Source organism: Sus scrofa, chromosome 15 (genome assembly GCF_054392235.1).
Source record: "Sus scrofa isolate SSC_HxYL_T2T_F1_AM1 chromosome 15, Sscrofa_HxYL_maternal_Yorkshire_Landrace_v2.0, whole genome shotgun sequence".
In the NCBI taxonomy this organism is placed as follows: Eukaryota; Metazoa; Chordata; class Mammalia; order Artiodactyla; family Suidae; genus Sus; species Sus scrofa.
Window position 1 is genome coordinate 20,135,653 of NC_139397.1, and position 24,627 is coordinate 20,160,279.

The 24,627-nt window shown below is 36.5% G+C and overlaps 1 long non-coding RNA gene across 4 annotated transcripts in view; it reads right to left on the reverse strand.

Moving 5' to 3' along the window:
• Positions 1-23,676, reverse strand: part of LOC102164639 (uncharacterized) — a 234,560-nt gene extending 210,884 nt beyond the window's left edge. For 3 of the 4 annotated variants that reach the window (XR_014829092.1, XR_014829093.1, XR_014829091.1), the window contains exon 1: positions 23,609-23,676. This is a non-coding gene — a long non-coding RNA (uncharacterized LOC102164639). Of the gene's footprint in view, positions 1-5,800; positions 9,323-23,608 lie in introns of those variants that run through there. The other variant, XR_002339177.2, reaches the window with a different exon arrangement.
• Positions 23,677-24,627: the final 951 nt, after the last annotated feature.

Consider the following 24,627-nt stretch of genomic DNA (forward strand, 5'->3'; position numbering starts at 1 on the left):
ATGATTTCTCTGGCTCCTGCATGAATAGATAGAAAGCCATCAAGGAGCAACAAGAATAATTAGGCGATGCTGGCAGTCATTCATGTCTTGGATTAGAGAGGATGTGGTCCAGCTGATGGGAAGTAGTGAGGAATAAAATAATGAACAAAAATTTCAACACAATGTCTAGCAAGTAGTAAAGGTGAGATAAATATTTGATGTGCTTATTGTTATCAGTTATGGAGAAAAGTAAGGATACTTCAAAACCATTGCCTTTAATGTATGAAAAATGATACTCATTTTAAAAGGTACTCAAGAATATATAGTCTGTAAATGTATTAGCTTTGGCTCTACCAAAGTTTTGATATAAGAGTTTATTCAGTCTCCAAGAAGATAAGGATTCCTGGATTATTCAAGAACATTTGCTTGGTGTATTTTCACTAACTGAAAAACCAAACCCTCCAAATAGATTTGGACTTACTTTTGTTTGTTTTGCTTGCTTTTTTTTTTTTTTTTAATTTAAGCATTAGAGGTAGGTAGATAATTGCTAACTGAGAGAACAAGGAATTTAGGACAGAAATGATAGGAAGAAAAAAAAAAAAAGGAAGGAAGGAGAATGGGAGATTGGCAAGAAGGTTACAGAGAACAGGAACTAGTGTTCTGAGGGTTAATTTCCAAAAACCTAAAGAATAGCTTGCTCGACTTCAAATTTAATTTTATAAAACTTCTCCTTGGAAGTTCTATTGTAGCTCAGTAGAAACAAACCCAACAAGTATCCATAAGGATGCAGGTTTGATCCCTGGCCTCTCTCAATGGGTTAAGGATCCTATTTTGCCCCAAGCTGTGGTGTAGGTCACAGACATGGCTTGGATCTGGCATGGCTATGGCTGTGGCATAGGTTGGCAGCTGTAGCTCCAATTCAACCCCTAGCCTGGGAACTTCTATATGCCACATCTGTAGCCCTAAAATAAATAAAATAAAATAAAATAAAATAAAATAAAATAAAAAACTTTCTTCTTCTCTATCCTTTCTTACAAACTCCCCATGTATCTGTTTGCAAATAATATCCTGGGTGATAAACCACGACAGATAGACTTATTTCTCAATGCAAGCAGAGTTTCCTCAGTGGTTTAATTACTTGGTAAAGGAAAAAGATACTGAGGCTTCTATTCATAGAACATCTAAATATCTGTATCGCTATATATTAGGGAAGGCAGTGTTACCAAAAGTGTGGTCTGGCTGCTCACCTCTCTAAAACTATTAAGAAGGCAAGGCTGCTTGGTGGAAAGGAGAGTTTGCTTTATTTTGGAGGCCAGGAGTCGGGGAGAGGAGGCTGACTCCTGTCCAAAGGCCAACTCCCCCCATTGACAACCAGTGGGCAAGAGATTTCACAGGTGGAGGGAAGAGGCTACATACAAAAACAGCACAATGCTCTGACAGACATGTTGAAATTAGTTATGTGTGGTCTAATCTGTAAGACAGCTTACAGGTTATGGTTCAGAATGGTATCTATAGCTCTTGAGGAGGAACTAAAAGTCCTTGACTTTGCTTAATGACTAAACTATTATTATTTGGTCTCATTTGACTGTTTTACTTTGCTTTGGCAAGTTCTTATTTCTCTGATTAAACTTATTCTTTGGCTAACAAAATATTGTAAAGTTTGTTTGGAAGCACAAAAGACCCAGAATAGCCAAAGCCATCCTGAGAAAGAAAAATGGAGCTGGAGGAATCAGGCTCCCTGACTTTAGACTATACTACAAAGCTAAAGTCATCAAAACCATTTGGTACTGGCACAAAGACAGAAATATAGGCTAGTGAAACAGAATAGAAAGCCCAAATTAAACCTATGCACCTACAGTCAACTAATCTATGACAAAGGAGGCAAGAATATACAACGGAGAAAAGACAGCCTGTTCAATAAGTGGTGCTGGGAAAACTGGACAGCCACATGTAAAACAATTAAATTAGAACACTTCCTAACACCATACAGAAAAATAAACTCAAAATGGATTAAAAACCTAAATATAAGACCAGATATTATAAAACTATTGGAGGAAAAATAGGCCAAATACTCTTTGACATAAACCACAGCAATATCTTCTCAGATCTACCTGAGTAATGACAATAAAAACAAAAATAAACAAATGGGACTTAATTAAACTTAAATGTTTCTGCACAGAAAAGGGAACACTAAACAAAACAAAAAGACAACCCACAGAATGGGAGAAAATATTTGCAAATGAATCGACTGACAAGGGATTAATCTCCAAAATTTATAAACACCTTCTGTAGCTCAATACCAATAAAATGAACAACCCCATCAAAAATGGGCAGAATCTCTAAACAGACAGTTCTCCAAAGAAGACATACAGATGGCTAAAAAACACATGAAAAGATGTTCAACATCACTCATTATTAGAGAAATGCAAATCAAAACCACTCTGAGAAATGCAAATCAAAACCACTGCCTTACACTGGCCAGAATGGCCATCATCAAAAAGTCTACAAACAATAAGTGCTTAGAGAATGTGGAGAAAAAGGAATCCTATTACACTGTTGGTGGGAATGTAAATTGGTGCAACCACTGTGGAAAACAGTATGGAGATTCCTCAGAAAACTAAACATAGAACTACCGTTTGATCCAGCAATCCCACTCCTGGGCATCTAGCCAGAGAAAACCATGACTCGCAAAGACACATGTACTCCAATGCTCATTGCAACACTCTATACAATAGCCAAGACATGGACACAACCTAAATGCCCATCAACAAAGGAGTGGATAAAGAGATGTGGTACATATACACAATGGAATATTACTCAGCCATTAAAAGGAAAGAAATAATGGCATTTGCAGCAACATGCATGGACCTAGAAATTATCATGCTAAGTGAAGTCAGTCAGACAGTCAGATGCCAACATGTGGAATCTAAAAAAAAAGGACACAATGAACTTCTTTTCAGAACAGATACTGACTCACAGACTTTGAAAAACTTATGTTTTCCAAATGAGACAGGTTGGGGGGGGTGGGGGGATGCGCTGGGGGTTTAGGATGGAAATGCTATAAAATTTGGTTGTGATGACTGTTGTACAACTATAAATGTAATAAAATTCATTGAGTAGTTTTAAAAAACTTATTCTTTGGCTAAATTTTCTACATATAAGGCAGGCAGAGGTGATGGCAGGAGGATCACAGGGTCCTACTCCATTTCAATACCTCCATTTCTTTGATGCTCATCAATCTTGAGGAAGGACAGCTACAGAACAAGAAAGGGAATACAATTTTGGATAGAGAGATTAATCACAGACTTGGCAGAAGAACATGGTTTTAGTTTCCATCTCTATTTCAATTTTCCCCAACTCTGAAGAAATGGGGTGATGACTGCTCTGGCTACTTCCTGGTGAAATGGGGCATTGTTTTGTCTAGTTTGAAGAATGGACACAGAGTCAGAAATAAACTTGAGTTATAAGCTTAGCATCAATATTTTGTATTATGAAAACAATACCCCTCTCTTTGATTGCTTTGTTATGGCACCTGGGCAAACATATGAAAATTAGTAGACATATTGCAGTGAGGATAATAATCAAAATTCATCTTTGTATTATTCTCTGAATGTATGTGTGTTTTTTCCTTAATGGTTAAAGTACCATTGGTTGAACATGCATGTACAATGCATGTTCAATAGGTCATAACAGGCTATTTTGGTTGGCCTAAATTTCAAATTCACTAATTTATAAGTCAGAATGACTTTCCCATACTTCAATAGGTTCAAATTTCTTTCATCATTTTCCCTTTTTAATTGCAAATCTTTTCCATGGAAAGCATTGATAATCAATATATTTTTCCAATATTGCCAGAGTGGCTTAGTTGCCTGCTCTTGGTCCATTTATGTCCCTCTGTGCTAGGCTTCTTTTTTGTCTGGTTCTCCATATTCAGAAAAAACTAATCAGATATCATGAACAGGCCCAGAGGTATGTTAATGGGAAACACTTTACAGTTCACACACTTTATCACTTATACCCAATTGTCACACAACCATTGTATATGTATGTTTAGCAATAAACTTAAAGCCAGCAGTGATACACATCATGAGTAGTTACATTCTGTGACAACTTCACTAGACAATTTTTTTTTCCATTCTGAATATTGGGGCCAAAGGTACAATTAGAAGTAAAACAATAGCTTTCCATTTGAATTCTTTAAATTCCCTATCAGTATTTTTCTCAGGGCCCCTCTGGAAAACTCAAAGTTAGCTAGATAAAGGAACTTACAAATCTGTTATCAAAAGCAGCTCAATATTCTAGGAAAACTTTGTTTTTTTAACAAGGAGAAAGAAAACCAAATTCCAGTCTCATACCAACTTACTATTACTAAAGTTCATTTACCTAATTAAATCCAATATAATCTTAATCAATTCTGACAACATATAAACTTGTTTTCTCAAAGTTCCTTTTTTCCAAATCATCTATCACCTTTTGTTTTTTTAAATTAATTAATTTTTTTTTCCTACTGTACAGCATGGTAACCCAGTTACACCTTTTGTGTTTATATTAATTTTCCTCATTTTTTCCCATCCAGAAACAACCAACTGTAGGACAAAATTATTCTCCTTTTAACTCTCAGCAAAAACATCTCCAGTCTTTATATCTTCTCTCACTGATAACACATACCCTACTTGCTTTACACACTGAAATGTTTCCCTAATCATTTTTATATATCATGATTTTTAATGCTTAAAAATCTTAACAAAACCAAGAAACAAGTAATTGAACTATTATACCAGTGGTTTGGGATTGACAAATTTAAGAACCTATTTCATAACCTCTAAAAACATACATTTTTCTCATAGCACAATCTTTAAAGCTGTAATGTGGTATAAGATGTGTGTTTAATAAACCCAAACCCTCCAAACACTCTTTTTTTTTTTTGGCTTGAAATTCTACCAATTAATCTGAGGCAAAGGGGTCTGTGTTTGTATTTTAAGGATATGATAAGAGTTAATGTCAAGCTTTCTCCTAGGCATATTTTTGTTCTCTCAGGGTCAGAATTCTGAAAAAAAATATTTTATCAAGCCAGATTTCTCTAACTGCACATGCAAAAATAACCAAAAGAGTTTTATCTACCCAATTTTCTCTGGGGTCTAAAGAGCATTGTTGTCATGGAGTGTTTTAAAAAAACAAAACAAAACATCACAAAACAAAAAAACTCTTTTTCTTTAGTCATAGTTACATAGCTAAAATCTTTCTAATGAATTAAACCTGAATTTCTCATTTTATAAAGGGCAACAAGAATACCAGTCACACCATACACATTCACACGCCAGAAGACAGCACTGGCACAAATCCTCTGAGGGGGTGACCAGTACAGAGTCCCAAACAAACAATTCCCCAACACAAATGGTCCTCAACATCAGACGCATGTTCAGAACCAACTGGAAAATGCTCGATACATTCTGCTCAAAAGAGAAATTTGCCCAGGTGAACATCAGTGGACTTATTCTTTAGTTTGTCCAGAGGCATCTTTCCATTCCACCAAGGGAAATTGTAAGTTGGCAGGCAGTGTCTAGCAGGGGAGAAACTGGGAGGATCCCCTAAACAAGTGGTTTCAACAATTGTTAGGAACACACCCCCAAATACCCTCTGGAGCCATCCTTAATGCAGCCTTCCTGGAGTTTGTCATGGCTGAGGCTCTTCTGGGAAGTGGGGAGGGGAACCAAGCGGAGCCAGATATCAAGAGAAAGCATCAGCCTCATGGTGCAGAAAAACTGTTCCTGAAAGTGGGGTGGGGCTGTTCCCTGATCTAAATCCAATAAAGAGGCAAGTCTGGCAGAAAGGAAAGTTTGCTTTATTTTGGAGGCTGGTAAACCAGGGAGTAGGACAACCAGGGGACAAGACCTTTAAAAGGAGTGTTTCAGGGGTGTATAAGCAGAGGCAGGGGGCTACATGCAGAAATAGCAGTCAGCTCTGACAGTCCTCTTGAAATTGGTCATGTGGTGGTCTGACCAAAGCCATCTTGATTATTTTAAGTACAGTTCATCTCAGTTCCAAGGTTGTTCCATTTCATAGAAGCTAGTTCTTGAAACTGTGGCAGCTGATGTCATGGCTACAGTCTGGTCATAATGTAGTTAATTTCTTCCACCTGATAGGAGTTTTAGTATCTGCAAGACAGCTCACAGGATGTGGCTCAGAATAGTACCTATAGTCCTTGGGAAGGAACTAAAGGTCCTTGAGTTTCCTTAATGACTAAACTATTAATATTTGTGACTGTCATCCTTTGCTTCTGCATTTTCTTACTTCTCTGATTCAACTTGTTCTTTGACTAAAATCTTTCTGCAGACGAAAGGACATGAGTAGGGGTGGTCTTGCTCCATCTCAGTAGTGGTAGTAAGTTCATTTATAAACTTTGCATTTTGGTATAAAATATTATTTAGGCTCATAATACCATTATTTCTATTGCGGTTTCAGTTACTCAAAGGAATTTTAAGAACAAAATCATAAAAAAATATGGAAATAAATTACACAGGCCTTTGCTGAAATGCATAGTCAAGTTTCCCAGCCTTCTATGGTCTAGGTTTTTCTCTGAAGGACAAAGTGCCCTTGATAGAAGGATTAGTAAAGGTATGTCATAACTGCAACTTCCACACTGTATTCCGGCCTAGTCATGTTAAAATACTTGTTTACCTTTAACACTCTAAATAAATAATCAAAAAACTATACTTAGGAAACATTGAAAAGGCAATAGAGAAGACAATTTTTGAAAATACTGGGATTCTGAGTGATATAGGTTTGAATTCCAATTCATGACTTGAGTACAACAGTAGAAAGTTAACCTCTCTGAACCTTAGTTGCCATATTTGTCAAATATAACAATATCTTAAAATTAGATGAAAAGATTAAATGGGAAATACAAAATCTTTTGTACAAAATATTCTTGAGTTAAATAGTGAAACATCATCCATCTTACTTAAGGAAATAACTACCATAATTGTCATTTTTGAGGAATATTACAAACCAAATTTGTAAAAATAACCCAATAATTAGTTTAATTACCATGTTAACTAATCCACTTACTATAGCATTTTAAGTAGTCAAAGTTCTTTTGCTTTCCAAGAAAATATTTCAAATTTTTTTCTCTAATTAATTTTTCATCTGTTGCTCCTCCCCTCAAATAAAACTATATGAAATCACCACTGACTTATACAGAGCAAAAACCTAATTTAATATTTCTAATCACATATGCCTAGAAATTAATTTCTATGAATACAGAGAAACTCTATAAAAGTGTACAGCAAAGTGTGTGCACTAGGGTGGAGAATTTGACCCCATGATTAAAAAACTGTGCATACAGTTTTTAAAGATACTATTTAAATAAATGTACTTCATACCAAATTTTAAATAAATTAAAAAGTCAATGGCAATCTACCAGATCCTAAATGCTAGCGTTGGGGGGAGGGAACATACTGTGTTCCTCATAAAAAGACTATAACATTGGAATAAAAATGGGACAACATAATTGCAAAATTGATAATTAGCCACTATTTGTATGTATCCTTCTGCATTCACCTCCATGTGTTATTATGCTAGCCCATTATTTAAGTAGTTTATTAACTGGAGTCTCAATTTATTTTTTCCTTTCAAATAAAAAAAAAAAAAACAGTGGAAATTTCATTTGCAACATAACTTAATTCCGGATTTTACTTTTGATTACAGCCAGGGTTTACTTTGATGTTTTCAAAATGAATTTCAAAGACCATTTATTCAGTAAATTTTGAAAGTAGAAACATACTGAAACTTTTATCCCACTTGGTAAGCAGCCATCCTTTAGTTTTATCCAAGTTTTCCCATGAAAATGCCAATCGGGAATAAAACTGACAAATATATTCAATCAAAGATGGAATTTTTTTGCTCTTAAGTTGCAAATGGCCTCATTAAAATAAAAGCACCACCTTAGGGATTGCATAAAGCAGAGTATTGGTACCTAAATGGTATTTATGACCAGGCTAAATGTAAAGTGAATTAAAATTTAAAGGATTATAGTCAGGTAGGCCACAGACATCTGTAGAGAAATGTCCATTAAGAAGATGAAAGAACCAGCAGTCCCTGGTGACAGGCATATGTCAGGTTAGCGGTCAGCCATACCTATACACTTAGTGCCACAGCAAATGAGAAACACATTGCCCAAGGAGGAAAGTACTTATGAGATATTTATTTTAGACTAAAAAAAAAATCATGAAACTAACATTTTGGAATTCAAATCCATCATTGTCATCAAACTAAAGGGAAAGGAATGGGGGAAATAAGATGTGGGCTGATAATAAATATCATCACATATGTGTTTGTATATACTGTATACACTCCGACCCATGACTGCATTTATAGAACCAACTGAAAGCATAATCTTTTAAGAGTATCATTACATCTGTGGTGATGTAACCACAAAGAGGTGCCACTGCCTGGCTACAAATGAAGGCTTTGTTTAATTTAACAAAAAAGTGAAATAGCCTCTAGGGTGTGAATACACGAAGGGATTCATTCTTTATAATGTGAATGAGTCACAAAACCAGTTACTATTTTGTCCTTTTCACGACACAATGCTGTCCTGTGCACGCAGAATCTGCCTTGTTAAAATCAAGAATTCTATTAAATGTCATCAAATGCCTTTAAATGATGACTCATGGACACAGGAAATCTGGTCTCATAATTTCAAAAGACTGACTTCTCTCTCCTCTCCCCTCATCTTCCCTCCTTCCCTTCCTTTCCCACTATCCTCTTCTCCCCTTTTCTCCTTTCTATTTATTCTTTTCTCTTCTTCCTAGGCCTCCCCTCCCCTTTCTCCTTGGGCATTTAATACAGCAAAAGATGATTTAAGTTGTTTATTGCACAGTTCTCCTTCTCCGACATGTATTCATAACCTAAACGTAAACTGTCTCTCGTTCTACCCTTTTAGAAACAGTTCAGAGGGAACATTTTCCTTACTAAGGGTGCAACTCATATTTTTTAGGACTCATGGCTTCCAATTCCACTTTTAAACTAACAAGACCTTGATGGCTAATGATCCCCAGATGTATTCACTGCCAAGCTGAAGCCACTCTCAAATGTGGACTTATGTTCCCACAAGTATGAAAAAAAATGGTGTTTTACAATCTTATTTTGCCTTGGAATGGAAAGAGTCTTTCTTACAAATGCTCTATTGAGACTTCACTGGACATCTTAAGTGCTGTTGGGTGGTTTCTCTTGTCTTTAAGATGAAAGTGGTTCAAAGATGCTCTTCTCTTGGTTCCATCTTTGTTGTCAGTCCATAGTTATTTATTTCAATATAATTACTTAGAGGATAAAATTTTTGAACCTGGGAATAAGAAGTGGAAGAGAATAGCTCAAAATCACCATTTCCCAGCCCCAGAACCTACTAGTTTGCATCCTACTTCTGAAACCTCTTCAGCTTTATCACTCACTAGTCTTTATAAAATATCACAACCACATCTTAGATTGTGTAACTGACTGACAACCCAGTAAAGAGAATTATAGCTTAAAGATGTGTGGTAAACATCATCCTTGCAATAGGATTTGGGGCCAAAACATGGCAGATTTATTGAGGTGAAATGTGGTAAATAAATACATAGGTTGGATATGCATCAGCAATCTCAGGCATACAAATAGTTGTCTAATAAGTAATAAAAGGGGGATAACTGGATCCCAGTCAAATGGAAGTTGCCCCAATTTTTATATATAAGTGTGTCCATTTCTAAAACCTGGTACCTCATGATTCTAGAAAAATTGTTCTGTCATGTACTCTCATTTAACATTTTAAAAACTCTCTTTTGGGGCAGAGGCACTACCATGATGATCTCCTAGCTGAGATAGAAACACAGCCTATAAAACCTTCTTACCTGCCATTCCTTCAATGTGAAATTGACATGGGTGTCTTTACTGCAGTACCTTGTTCAGCTCTTTGGTTAGTTAATATTAATTCAAATTATTGAAATAATGGATAAATAAAATGGGTGAGTTTTCTTCATCCAGAGCACCATAGTGTAATATACTTAAAGAGTCTTTAAGTTAGACAAATAGCAAGAACTTCAGGCAGAGTATCTAGGCAGTGGTGGAAGTGACTTGACATTCAGAGAACCTTCTATCCACCCCATGCAGCTGGCTACTTCATCTGGATGCAGGTCTTTCCCTTCTAACAGAAGCAGACCCAAAGACACATTCTGACACTACATATGCCTCATGGTTCCTCTTCAACAAGCTACCTGTCCCATCAGTACATACTCAGTAATTTTGTTCTGAAATTCATTTTTATTAAATCCAAGGTTCCTGCAAAACAGCAAAGAGAATGCTGACTATATTTAGGAGTAAAGGAGACCTCGTAATATGTTTTGGCTATGTCAGAGCATGTGTGCTTGATAGGAAAAATTTTCACACCACTCCAACCTCAGACTTGACTCCTCAGGGAGCAATCTTAGATGGCCTCATTAGAGAGATGTTAAATTTGGGCTAGTCTCAGATGGTCTGGAGTTTGATTTCTGCTTGCTGTCTCTGGGGATTGTAATCTGAATTAGATGAATTGCTTGGAACATGTTTCTTCATCATTTCTTTGTTTAAAGTGTGTACTGAAACGGATGTAAAGTCAGGCAGGTATCCTCCTTTTTGAAAATTTACTTTATGCCACTTCACTTCTACAAAAGACCTCCATTCGTACGTGTTTTTACTAATAGAAAGAAATTCAAATACACTTTTTGCTTTTACCCTCCCAAAAAAGGCAAAAAGTGAAAATAGCATTCGCCGTGTTTTGCAGTGAGCTCTTACAGAAGCAGCAGGCACCCTGTGTGTTGTGAGAATGGCTCTGCCCACCTCCTTCCACAGGAACTACATTCAGCATCTCAGCATCAAGTCACCATGGCTTTGAACTGTATCTATAAGTGTCTGTGCTTTGTATCAATTTATTTTATGAACCTCTTGACAAGATTTGTCCTCAGGTAATTGCTTCTGTATTTTACTCCACTTTGGTTTAATAAGAATGTACTCTCCTTTCTGATAGTCGATAGCAAGGAAAATCTGTCCCTAAATAGAATGAGTGTAAAAGAAGAACCTGCACTACTAATAAAAATAGTGCCACCCACAAGCAACTCAGAGGCTACTCTAAAACATGTCATCACAAATTACTCAGAGGTTTAAACTTAGATTTGGTCACACTTGGAGAAAGGAGGAATTTCCAAAATGCGGGGGCTCTCCACTGAAAATAAATGTCCTTACTAGGTCTTGCGAGAGTTCAGATTCAAGCTTAAGCCAGTCTATAAACCTCAAAGGTTAAGAGTTCAAGGGGAAAGAAGTGATTGCCATGTCCAGACCACATATAGCTTGTCATCATTGTCCTCTGTAAGAAATGTCAGGCATTTCCCCTTCCCAGCCAAGAAAGAGTCTAAGGACCCAAACTTGTGTTCCCACAATTTAGAATTTCAACAAGTAATTCCTTTGCCTCTGAGTTAAAAATAATAATAAAGGAAGGTGGGGAATAATTGAAGAGGAAAAAGGAGTCTCTTGAAGTGGCTTTTATCTTGTGCCATATGAATGTCTTAGAGTAGGAAGTAAGGTTTTCATCATTTCCAAGAAAATATGTATCTTGCAATGCAGAAGTCCTCAGCATTTTGGGACTACAACTGACTGCATAAATATTTAACAAAGTACCTGACACTTCATTGCAGCCGAATATGTATTTATTGAAAAATAATGTCCTCCTTATCATATCTCTGTGCATGAAACTGTTGTCTAAAAAGAGATATTTTAAATGAAGAGTGCTTATTATCAAGATGGAGGTAGGAGAATAAACATGTTCTTCGTGAAAATACTAACAGAATCTGCTCCTGAAATATCAGGAAATGCTATATTATTTTCTTACATTTTTCAGAACGAAAATATAAAAATTTGTTAAGACAAAACGAGTAATATGCGGAACTCGGTCTCTAAGTGCTGCATAGTTGGATTGACTAGGGCCCACCTGGACTTAGCCCCAAGGTTTGGGGGTCCATTTCCAGGCCAAAACCCAAGTTTCCAGTTCAGGGACCCTGGATTCCATTAAGATTTCCCATGAATCAGGCAGGGCTAATTCAGTCTTGAACAATCAATCACTCTCACTACATTTTGTGAGTGGGAGTGATTGATGGTTTTCTGCTGGTCATGGCTGACCTCGATGTAGCAAGCAGACCTGAGCACCATGCCTCATGTGTGAGTGGCTTATTTGGAATCAGTCAACCGTGAGGGACTCTCTGTGTCTTCCTGGTTACTTTCCAATATAGACACATACTCTTCATATCTTTCCTGTGCATCCCCTTGTTTGCTTCAGCTATTCTCGCTCTCTACTTCCCCTCACTCAGGAAATTGCTGTAGGTCTGCACCCTGTACTTATTTTCATAGTCCTGGGGTAACTAGATCCCATATTCCCCATACATCCAGTTACTTTTCTATTTAATCATCACTGTTTAGAATCTTATCTGCTAATTCATCAAATCCTCATCTTCCCTCTCCAAAAACCTGGACATTTACAGTAGTTGTCCTCTCTTGTTTTTTCATACAATTGTTAGAGAAGGAAAAGAAATGTAATTTGAACCACTTTTCTCTTTTTTCTGACAATGAGGGGAAAAACACAACAGCTCCAGGGTTTTTTGCATTAGAACATTTTGTTTGCAGTGTCTGCAGCTGGTTATCTTCCATTCTTGGGAATATTCATGTCGCATTTCAGAGAACAGTGTACCATTTTGTAGATATTATCATTATGCCCTTTTCACCCAGAATTACCACTGCTGTTACAGTCACTACAAGGAAATATTCTACCACTCATTTCTCTGATAAGAAGCTTCCTGGCGTTCTCAGCTTCCCATGGTCCACTAGCCGGACCGAGACATTTGCAGCAAGGGTTTCAAAGGGAGGCTAATAATGTGCACAGTTTTCAGAATTGTTATTTTCCCCCAAACTCACTGAAGTTATGAAAACCCTTATGAAAAATGATTAGAGAAGTTTCAAAAATTCACAGACAAACACAAGGCAAAACTCAAAGCAGTTCTTTTCATCATTTTGGTGAAGAGAAAAAGGGAGGGCCTGTTCTTTCCTGTCTCACGGAAAATCATGATTCCGAAGCATGAATCATGTCCATCTATGAAATTATGGACAGTTTCTTTAAAGGAGAAGGCACAATTACAATGATTCAGAGGAAGAGCAAGTGATTATCCCATAGCTTATGAATGAAAGGGAAATCATTATTTAGTATGTAAGCTATATTTATTTGTTCAAAATCAAGGATTAAATGAATATATAGACTTATATGATCATTTGAGAAAGAATATTACAAAAATACATATGGCATATATATAGACGCATCTTTTAAGAATATATATATGTGTGTGTGTATACAGATATACACACACACGCACATGCCTTCATAGATATAGACCCAAAAATTGATAGAATTCAAAGGAGCAAGATAGTTTGTTCAGAAAGGAACATGAAAAGAGACTTTTTTCTAAACATAGTTACATCTCTTAGAGGAGAGATGTTTTTCTTGAGGGACTTTTAGAATTTTATGATTTTGTTTAAATAACAGATGCAATAAAAATATTCTTTTCTTTTGTAATGTCTTTTTTTTCTTTTCTGGTCTCTGCTAGGAAGTACATAAGGCAGTAGATAACATAATAGCATGTTTAACAAATAAATAAGCAGATGCGTGAAGGGGTCCCTATATACTCTGTTTGCCCCATCAGTATTTCCAGTAAGGGCTGGACAGTTAGTCCTGTGGGCTCCTGTGTTGGGGGAAGAAAAGCAAGCTGTGCGGTAGAAGGGACCCCAGGCTTTTGCCCTATGGTAGTGGCACAACTTTGGCCTCCCTCCTTGGCTCAGAGAAGCAAGACCCCATGCTCCTTTGTTCTGTCCGAGGGGAGCACACCTGAAACTCACCCAATAGGAGCCTAATCTTGCAGGGAGGGACAAGTGAGGCATCCTAGGCCAGAGCTGGCAGCTGACTCTGAGCAGTCTTCCTACTCCCTCAAGGGACCCAGTGCTGTCACAGAAGCAGTATTGTGTAAGCCAGTGCTGAATCACAAAAGTATCCCTTTACTTTCAGCCATGCCACCACCTTAGATGAAAAGCTGGTCTCCCCCTCTGGCCATAAGAAGGAGAAAACTTGGAAGGGGATGGAAAGGAAGCAAGATTTTTCCCATCATATCCTCAACACTCTGTTGCTGACTCCCTTTCAGACAGAAAAAAACATTCTTTCTTATTTTCTTATTGAGGAATAAAACCATCTTTTGAAATTACTGCCACTAAAGGTACATGTAGCTTAGAGCACAGGAAATGTCACGGTTTCTAACCAAATAAGAACTAAGGAACTCTCCAGTTATTTTTTATTATTAGTATCTGCACATCAGAATGCATGTATTCATGTTATTTATTGAGATTATTGTTAAGCAAAGAATATGCTGGAGAGATATGAATGCTTTAATGCTAGGGACAGGCAGATGCGTATCAAATGTACATAAACATCTGAAAGCAGATAAGAAAATATTGGCCTTGCTTCAAATGAGATGGAAGCAAAGATAGGCAAGAATTATTTATCAGAAACAGAGTGGAAAAAAGATCAGGGCCAGGTATGTAGTACCTCCAGGGTTTGTAGTTGCAAGCAAATGAACAGTAAAATTTTAGATGCAAGTTATTGAAATGTTGCTGTACTTGGTTAAATAAACAACTAATGGAAATATATGAGAGTTTAAAAGGTAAAAATGTTGTCCAACATTACCTACAAATAAAGGGTAATTGAGCATAATTTGAGATTTTTTTCCCTGTTATAATTGTGAAGCAAGATTAATTTGAAAACCAACTCTTATTTCTGCACTAATGGCCTTAAATCCAAATGGTGACATTCTTTTTTAGCCAGAGCATGAGAATGATTTTTATGCATAGAACTCAGAGTATATAAGGGGCAACTATTCCTTCAAATTAGGCATGACCCAGTTGTATTGGTTAAAATATAACATGTTTATAAAATATAACCAGAATGTCTTTCAATTATATATTCAATAATTAGGTTGATACCCCTTACAATGTTTATTAGGCTATAGTTTAGTAACATATATGTATGTATTTGTGTTTGTATAGACATATAAATTTAAGGGATAGACGAAAACTGCTATATTTGAAATGAAAGGGCAACGGGATCCTACTGTACAGCACAGGGAAATGTGTGTGATCTAGTCACTTTGTTGTGCAACAAAACTTGATGAAACACTTTAAATCAACTATACTTTAATAATAATAACAAAATATTGAAAGCAATTTAAACTTCCTCAAAGGTAAGAATTTTAGTTCAGTTTCAGGGCAGAATTATTTCCTTCCGAGAAAAGTACTTGAACGGGTTCTTTAGTTATAGAGGTTTAAAGAGAGCATGGGTACATTCTTCTTGAGAAAAACTATGAAAAACCATTGAACTGAGTGTAGATGCTCAACTGCAGAAGCTGTATGTTCTATTTATTAATGAAAATTGAGTGCAGGTTGAACAGTCAGAGAAGTCCACCTTGTTAAAGAGAACATCTTCCTTGGTACTTGGAACTGAGGACCAGTGGGGAGAGCAACACGTCCTCCCTTAAACCCATGCAGGTATCACAGCTCCGCATCTCCCACAAGAGCGTTATCTCTGGAAGTTTCAGCTGAAGCAGTAGGGAGAAGGTAAAGAAATATAGGAGAGGCCCCATACCATTCATTGATTCCTGATGTTCACTTGCTGCTCCAAGAGTGCCTATTCTGTTTTGCCTCCACTGCTGTAGTGCAGTTCAGTTACAGCACTAGCCGTCTGGAGTTAGCACAGACCCCACAAGGTAAGGGCTCAGTTCTCTATAAGACCTCCCTGACTGCAAATGTCAGGGAAAGTTCAGGGTTTCTCAGGCCAACCATAATTCTGACTGACTGTTTACCAAGTCAGGGGTTTCATCAACATCTTCAAGTTGGATAATTTATTAGAATGACTTGTAGAACTCAGCAAGATGCTATACTCAGGACGACAGTCTTAGTAGAAAGGATACAAGTCAGGAATAGCCAAATGATGAGCCACATAGGGTGAGGTCTGGGAGGGTCCTGATCTCAGAATTTCCACGTCTCCCTCTTGTGGAAACTGGGCCTATCATCACCTTCCCACCATGTCAATGTGTTCACCAGTTAGGGAACTCCACTGAGCATCAGCATCCAAAGTTTTTCCTGGATTTCATTACATCAGCATGCCTTATTAAATTAATGTCCATATAATTCAACTCAATCTCCAACCTCCCTTCCTTCTTAAGAGTTTGGCTTGACTCAAAATTCCAACCCTGTCACCAGAGGTTGGTATTCTGGGAGACCAGAACTTAATCTGAAGTGAAATGATGAGTAACAAAGGCATGTCTATTACTTAGGTAATTCTAAGGGTTGCAGAAGTTCCATGGCAGGAATGCAGGGCAAAAACCAAGTTCTTTATGATAACAACATACCTCTTTTAGAAGTGGGTAGAGATGCATGTTGAAACTCTCTGCTAGTATTCAAAGAGAGTGGAAGTCAGAGCCACTCAATTTGGAGACACATTTGACTGTGTCTACAGTCATTTTAAAAGGAGGTTTAGGCAAACCTGATAATACTTAGGAAGCTGTTTGTTTTTAAAGATTCTTCATTCTTGGTTATAAAGTTAGTAATACTCAAGGAGGCTTCTCAAATCAAATACAGTCTCCAAATATGGGTACTAAGCCAAGTGTGCTACTCATCGAAGTTTGATAAGCAACCTAAGGGCTTTATAATTACATATATTTCTAATGTTCTTCCTGAGCTGGCTCTGATTTCCAGTGAGGGATCCTTACATTCTTCAAGTCTATATTGCTCATGCACTGCAAGCAAGTAAAGCTCTGAGTTTTGAGAAGATACACACCTGCCTAGAAAGTTCACAAGCTGGGAGAGTTGCAGATCATGTTTTCACAAATGTTTTTACAAACAAGATGTAAAGTTCAAAGAACTGAATCAGTTCCACTAATAAATTCTACAAAAAAAGCTACAATATGAAAAATTCTTAAGACATCTATCTTGTACCTGTTAACCCCTAAAGCATGCTTTATAAAAATCAAGACATTTTATCTACTACAAACCCTATCTGGTATGTCTCAGATAAGAATCAAATGCATCAGAGGACCTTTTTTTTTTTTTTTTTTTTTTTTTTGTCTTTTTGCCATTTCTTGGGCCGCTCCCGCGGCATGTGGAGGTTCCCAGGCTAGGGGTCTAATCGGAGCTGTAGCCACCGGCCTACGCCAGAGCCACAGCAACACTGGATCTGAGCCGCGTCTGCGACCTACACCACGGCTCATGGCAATGCCGGATCGTTAACTCACTGAGCAAGGGCAGGGACCGAACCCGCAACTTCATGGTTCCTAGCGTTAACCACTGCGCCACGAGGGGAACTCCCAGAGGGCCATTTTAACCAGAGCAGAAAATGATTGCTCGTTAGAACTAAGAGAACGCAGAATGGTGCTCAAGGAAAACAACATGCAGTACCGCGCATTAGGCAACCATTTGATGTACTGTTTGCTGAGTCTTTCTCTGGCTGACGAATGATGTTCCACTTGGAGGAAAAAAGACATGGTACAGATGCTATCACTATGCACAGGAAGCTGGCAAAAAGTGGTTAAGTGATTTTCTAAGTTTACTCAGAAAGCAAGTAGCAGAACTGGGTCAAAAGTCCTATGTTTTATTATTATTACTAAAGGAGAAGCACCTAGAAAAAAAAAGGTTTGAAGGGTTAAGTACAAAGTCTTAAATTTATCATTTTTATCCTTTTGTTTACTGTTACATCACTCTACCCTTTCTCAAGCACCTTTGTAGATCACAAGTAGATTTACTAATGTCTAGGTGTTCTTATGTTTTTCAGAATTGGTATGTAATCTCTCTTAAATTTAGTTTACCCCTCAAACAAAGAAAAATCCTTCCTGGATACTCAAGGATTGAGAAGAAAACAAGACTTTTTAAATCCTTGCCTTTTGCCTATTGATTCGGTGGTAAAAGTGACCAGCTAGTCTAGGTGTGATTCTGATCCCTGGGTTTATTCTGTAGGGCTTTTTTTTTTTTTTTTTTTTTTCCTCTTAACTTTCATGAACAGTGAAAAATAATTACTTCTTCCAAGAAAAAAATTAAAAATAATTTTGGAAAACAGAGGAAAAAGTTTCTGTATTTGCTTTCCCGGTTTTAGACGGTTATACCTTGGCTTATTTTTCTCATTTCCTTATAACAAATAGAATTAAATTTTATTTTATAAAGGGTATTGTTAAGTCTGATTTTTTTTCATCTAAAACACATTAAGTTCTTTGGATATTTAAGAGTGCATAATTACAAATGTATATCATTAAAGCAAAGCTATATTAATTCATACAAAGCTGCCCTAGGGTCTAGTAGCTTTTGGAGGGCCCAGCAAAACTACTTAGAGACTTCCTTTCTCCTTTGTCTAAACATGTTGATTTCTTTCTTCAATTTTAATTTTGTAACTTAACACAAAGTGCATTTTGGAAATGCACACAATTAGTTTATAATGTAAGTCAAGTTACTAAATAATAATAATACAGTAAAAAATAATTACAATAGCTCTGGCTCTATCATTAAGGCATATTTTTTTCCTAGTAGTATATATTACATAGTACATAGTTTAAACTCAACTATCTGAATATTCAGTTTCATTGAATGTTGTTTTTAAAAATAAATCCACTACTTCATATCCAGACAAAATACTTGTGTATATTAAAAAAAACTTAACTGAAATTTCTCCTAGTTATATTTAGTCTAAGGAAGGAAGGAAAAGTCTAAATTTGTGAGTTATATCACAATACAGATTTTCTCTAAAAGAAATTCAATTTTTGCTCATTTTCAAGTATCTTTAGTTGTCATATTAGAGTTGATTTTAATGACAACAACTACTATGTACTTCCATAAATATACAAAACAAAGAATAACAAATAGATACACTGATTTTTATGGCATTAACTAACCTAGACCAACCAAAGATTTCCTAGTAGAGTTCTAGGGTGACTACTTTAATGACTGGATAAGCATAGGTTGCAATAAACATACTGACATAAGATAAATGGGTGCTTTTAGAGGTTTCTCAGCCTCAGCATTATTGACATTTTGGGGTGGATAATTCTTTTTTGTGGGAGATATCCTGTGCATTATAGGATGTTTCACAGCATCCCTGCGCCTGCTCACTAGATACTAGTGGCACCCCTGACTCATTGTTAAAAAACAAGGATATCTCTGGCATTGCCAAATTGTTCCCTGAGGGACAAAGTCATCCCTGATTGAGAACCAGGGATGCTTGGAAATAGCTTTCATTCCACATTAAATATTCTAATGCCCCTCTCTGTAGCATTTACTCTATTAATTGAATCAGCAAACACACTTCTTCCTAATACATATGAAGCCCACTTAGCCCAGACTCTGAGTGAATTATCTCAAATTCCAAATTGATATAGTCTAAATTAATTCATTTTATTGTATAAATCAAATAAACATTGCATCAACCAGTGGTTCAGATAAGTTTATAATATTTTTAGGTCTCTATCAAACAGCTCTTATGAGTATCTCTTAGTCTAAACAAAGCATTGCAAACTATGTTATAATTTGTACAACAAAGGAATATAAGGCAAAATGTTAATTCTGTTGTGGTCCAGCATGTTTACCCACTGGTCAGTCTTGTCTATTATCAGATATAGTAATTGGCTAGCTTGTGTAGCTGTAATTTGTCCAACAAAAACTAAAACAGTTATTGTTAAGGGAATATCTTTAATAAGAGTGTTCTGGGAGTTCAATGAAATATGTGTCATTTCTACTGAAATCAGCCAAGTGGTTGGAAGAAATCGTGAGAATGTGAATGAAATTGGGAAAGGAATTGAGAAGAGTGTTGGGACTGGTCATGTGAACCACAGAAACTGTTGCTTTTCTCAGCTTCCCTTCTTTTCTGATGTCCAAAACAAGAGCCTGAGCTCATCTCTCTATTTCCCAGCTGTAATTACTTCATCCTGTTCTGTGGATATCTTCACCGGCCCTCTATTATTCAAGTAACTCTACACTTTTGTCTTTGCTCTCAATGCCAACATAGGCTATCTGCCAAAAGATTCTTATCTGCCAGTGCTATTTTTTATAACCTGTTTACAGAGACATTTTTCTAACTTCCTCTCTTATTCACCCTAACATCTTTAATATTCAAATTTCAAAAGCAAAAAGCGACTTGCTTATTTACCAGTTGATCTTTTTTACTTTATAACTAAAAAGACTCAAAAGTACTTATTTCTCAGTTCCAGTCTTCAATAAATCATGGTGTAATAGGACTGGAATAGACCCTAGGGGTCATCAACTTTCCACAGATAGCAGCTTTAAGCAACAGGCTCAAAGTCAAACAGAACTGAAATCAAATTCTACCTCCATTTTACACTGAAGGAGGGATATTGAACAGATTTTTAAATTTACTGAGTCTCAGTGTAACTCTTTTAAATGAGAATAAGAGATCCTACCTTATAGGAATGCATTAGATAATTTATTGAATTTTCTAACACAAAGCATATAATTGATAAATATTTATCCCCCTCTCATTGTTCCCATTGGAGTAAACCTTACAATAAATATCTGTAAATGGGCTTCCTTATCCACATTATAGCAACTTTGGTTTTTTGTTTGTTTGCTTTTTGTTTTTTTGTCTTTCTGGGCCGCACTATCAGCATAGGAGGTTCCCAGGCTAGGGGTCAAATTGAAGCTCTAAATGGCGGCCTGTATCATAACCATAGCAACGTGGGATCCAAGCCTCTTCTGACCCTACAGCAATGCCAGATCCTTAACCCAGGGATCGAACCTGCATCCTCATTGATATGAGTCAGATTAATTTCTGTTGAGCCATGATGGGAACTCCAGCAATTTTGTTTTAATTACAAATTTTTGATTCAGTATATATGTCCTGTTTAAAAATTAAAACACACAAAACATAGCGAAAAATAAACTTTCCATAAACAACTACTATTATCAGTTGTGTATGTGTATGAAACCAACTATAGATAGCCTATGTACACACAAAGGCATTGCTATGCATATATTTCTACTTGGCCCAAGTTGTAGCACACTATACACACTGTCCTACATCCTGAACTTAACATGAAATCTATTTAAGTATTCAAGGTTCTTGAATTATTGCCATGTTTACTTTTCTAAGCAATAAATACCCTCAGTTTAATATATATCTACATATGTATATATGTATACCCATACCTATTTATATTGATCTATGTATCTATCCACCTATTCTATAGATCTATTTATCAATTATCTATCTATCTATTCATATTTCTCACTGACTTTAAACATACACTTCTCTTTTTTGGCCACACCTGCAGCATGCAAAAATACCTGCGCCAGGGATCGAAGCTGCATTACAGCAGCGACCCCAGCTGCCATAGTGACAACATCAGACCCTTAACCTGCTGAGCCATACCAGAACTCCTAAATGTACACTTCTTCATCAGTGACTTTCCTAATATTAGTTCCCCAAACTGAACACTGTATTAAAAAATACAGACCACTATGGAACTCTCATCTAATTTCCCTATGGCTCTGATATAATTACTTAACTATTACATGCGATACTTTATTTATACAGTGTCTATAGGAAATCTGACTTTTTAAAACAATATTTTGTGCGTAAAACATATTATACTAAAGTTACTGAAATCATCAGTAACTGGTGTAAAATCACTCGAATTCAGGTGGAAGACTCATTAATATTTAAGATTAAATCTTTAGTTCATTATAAATTGAGTTTGATATGCTATCATGAAAAGACTCATTTTATCTTCATAATGATAATAATATTGATGCAAACAATTAGCAATAATCCAGCTGACAACAGCCTGCTTACTCTTAGTCTAGGGCATGGCAGTCAATGAAATTCCTAGTAATTTCATAGTTCTAGCATTGCTGAGATTCTAGGTTTTTAAAGGGTCCCTTCTTAAAATTATGTGCTCTTTGTAGTGTATTAAATAAGATTCTCCTTTGCAGAGGTGACAATGATTATGAAAAGTTCTCTGTGGGCCTTAGGGACAAAAGTGACTTTTTGAGAATGTGTTTTCTTTACATTAATTGACATTGTGTCTTCAATTATCTACAGTAATACAGACTAAGCTATGCTTGTTGCTTCAACTAACCTTGTCCATTTTAAAATTAATTCTTATTCAATCCATGGTGAGAAAAGAAAACTTCCCCAAATAAAATGCAGAATGTCTCATTTCTCAAATCTTTAATCTAGAGCAAAGTTTTACAAAATGAGGTGTTAGGTTCATTAAAATAAACACCTGAGGGTTTGAGAAATATTACAATTTTACATGAGGACATTTTTTTTTTCCACAAAAGAGGGACCCAAAGCTTTCAACAATTTTGAAAGGGGGGGGGGTCATTAAAAAAAAAGGAAAAAGTCACTATTCTCAATCAAGGATCTTCTCTAGAAAAGACAATTAAACAGAGGAAGGGGTTCAAAGTTCTACCCATATTTCTGGGAGACATTGAAAAGGAGTTTTCTTAAGGATGTAAAGAGATTTCATAAGAATGCTATGTAGAATAGCTGTTTCCTCCTTAGATGGAGACTGTGCTGGCTAGTTTAATGTGTTAACTTGATTAGGGTATAAAGTAACCAATGGCTTAATCAAACACTAATTTAGGTTTTGCTATGAAAGTATTTTGTAGCTATGGTTAACATCTACCATCAGTTGACTTTAAACAAAGAGATTATCCTCTACAAAATGGATCTGATCCAATCTAATTTAAGGCCTTAATAGCAGAAAAATGAGGTTTACCAAAGAAGAAAACCATCTGTCTTAAGACTGCACCATCAACTGCTGCCCAAGTTTCAAGCTTCAAAGCCTGCCTTACAGATTTCAGGCTTTCCAACCCCAGTAATATATATATATATATAATATATATATGTATATTTCAGTTCTTGTTTCTCTGGATAACTCTGACCTATCAAATATAGCTGATATAGAGGCAAATATTAGAAACGAAAATAGTAACAGAAAGGACCATTACATTAGGTTAGACCTTTCTTTCAGAATTCTAGTTGTGTTAAGAGTTTTAAAGAAAATAAAAGGGGGTTGCATAGTGCAGAATTGAAAAGCATCTCCTGAATAGGTGTTTAGAAAACTCTCCAAATTCTTGCTGGGCTAAAAACAAAGGAAACACTCGCTACTAAGAAGACATCAGGAGATCCTAACTGAGAATCTGTTCCAAATTGGAGAGCGTCAGGCTGCAGGGCTAACAGTGACACAGTATCAGAGTTCCAGAGTCCAGAGGATTCCTGCTTCAGCTCTCACACTATGCAAGACTCAGGGCGTTTCCCACCCTGAGTATAGTATGGAAAACACTATAGTAGAGTTTAATATACTAATATATTGTTTTCTCATAATTCTAAAATATTATATCAGAAACTTTGGGAAGTATGAAAGAGCACTTTCTCTTTTCATTTGTGTGGCAGAAAGTTGCCAATGAAGTTAAGTTTATACAAGCTAAGGAGAGGCACAGAAAAGTATGTTTTCAACCGTAAAACAAAAGAACTCACCACATCGTGTACACAGTTCCTGCATGTTCATGGTTCCTGGCTCATGAGTGATGTTCTGAACAAGTAATACGCTGAGAAAGGCCACAAGGCACATCTTGGAAAGATTCAATATATTTGAATCACATTTGTAGTTTGTTCTCTCCAAAGCCTCTTTATTTTGCAACTATTTTCCTAATTAACAGTGTCCTGGCAGCTCTGTAAGGAAGTCCAGTTGGAAAGATGCCAAAAAACTGCCATGGCCATTTCTTGTCAAACACAAGCCAAAAGTGAGATTCAATGTGTTACTTGAGTTAGTTTTGTTTAATGTTTGGGATATGATTTGATTTTATGCTTTAATTTTTATAAACTAAATTTTGCTTCTTAAGTTAAAAAAAAAGGAAGCAATACAAAGTGGTCACTCCAGGGAAAGTTTTTTTTTGTTTGGTTTTTTTCTAGCTGTCATTGGTGAGTTTTTGTTTATTCACCCTGGGAGGGCTTTAATAACTGTACTGCTTTGTTGATCGCATGACCGTTTTTGCATTGCTCTTGCTTCTGAATACCTAGGCAAGGCTCTTTCATCTTACTCACACATCGCTCAACTTTGGATCAATGCCAAATTCCCCACCTTCATGAATGATTAACTCATGTAGCCTGTTGCTAATAATGTGCGCACTTGATGGCGGATGCTATTTATTTTGGACAGGGTGAACACAGACCTTGGATGTTTGATTAGGGCATTGTGGTCCATAGCGTGTGTGGGCATACTTTCCAGGATCCATATCCTCAGGTTGCCTCTCATCTCCCCTTTGCACTGTCACAGGAAGGGAGTTTTCAGTCCACTTTATCATTCACAAGTTACCTCCAACTTAGCCTTGTCATTGCGATTCGTCACACTTATCCTCTATCCTTTTATGTGCTGTATCTCACTGAAGTCTCCACACACCAGTCTGGTGCCCCAGGGTATACGCCTACAACAAAGATCTCAAACATAGTTTAAAAGGAAATGCCATAAAAGAGAAAAATAATGGTCACAGTTGCTA